This window comes from Chrysochloris asiatica, unplaced genomic scaffold (assembly GCF_000296735.1).
Source record: "Chrysochloris asiatica unplaced genomic scaffold, ChrAsi1.0 scaffold00816, whole genome shotgun sequence".
In the NCBI taxonomy this organism is placed as follows: Eukaryota; Metazoa; Chordata; class Mammalia; order Afrosoricida; family Chrysochloridae; genus Chrysochloris; species Chrysochloris asiatica.
Window position 1 is genome coordinate 59812 of NW_006409334.1, and position 900 is coordinate 60711.

General features: G+C 42.6%; 1 pseudogene; it reads left to right on the forward strand.

Moving 5' to 3' along the window:
* LOC102811886 overlaps positions 1–805 on the forward strand; it is a 1520-nt pseudogene extending 715 nt beyond the window's left edge.
* The last annotated feature ends 95 nt before the right edge of the window (positions 806–900 follow it).

Below are 900 nucleotides of genomic sequence, written 5' to 3' on the forward strand. Positions count from 1 at the left end.
TTTACTCAATGGTCAGACCTCACAATACATAGAAGAATCCACAGTGGAGAGAGGCCCTATGAATGTAAGGACTGTGGGAAATCCTTTCTCCTAGCAACAATCCTCAGAACACATAGAAGAATTCACAGTGGAGAGAGGCCCTATGAATGTAAGGAGTGTGGGAAAGCCTTTACTCAATTAGCACACCTGACAACACATAGAAGAATCCACAGTGGCGAGAGGCCCTATGAATGTAAGGAGTGTGGGAAAGCCTTTTTTCAATTAGCACACCTCACAACACATAGAAGAATCCACAGTGGAGAGACCTTATAAATGCAAGGATTGTGGGAAATCCTTTTGTGGACTCACACCTCACAACACATAGAAGAATCCACAGTGGAGAGAGGCCCTATGAATGTAAGGAGTGTGGGAAATCCTTTATTCGTGCGTCAAGCCTCACAACACATAGAAGAATCCACAGTGGAGAGAGGCCATATAAATGTAAACTATGTGGGAAATCTTTGGTAGGTACTTATCCCTCTGTAAACATATGCAGAGAGGCCCAATGAATGTAAGGAATGTGGGACAGCCTTTAAGGATTCCTCACACCACATTGCACATGTGCAAAGTCACAGTGGCGAGCCAATTTAGTGAGTGTACACAGTGTGGGAAAGTGTTCAGTCAGTCCTCAATCCTCATTATACTTAGAAGAATCCACACTGGAAAGAGGCCATATGAATGTCAACAGTGTGTAAAAGTGTTTGTTTATGCCTCATCCCTCACGATACATATGGAATCTCATAGTGGAGAAATTCACTTTGAGTGAAACAATATGGAGAAACCAATCCTAGTTGTCCATCCCTCACTAAACAGGTGAACTCATAGTTAGTTAGTAGAGGTGTTATGAATGTAGACAACTTG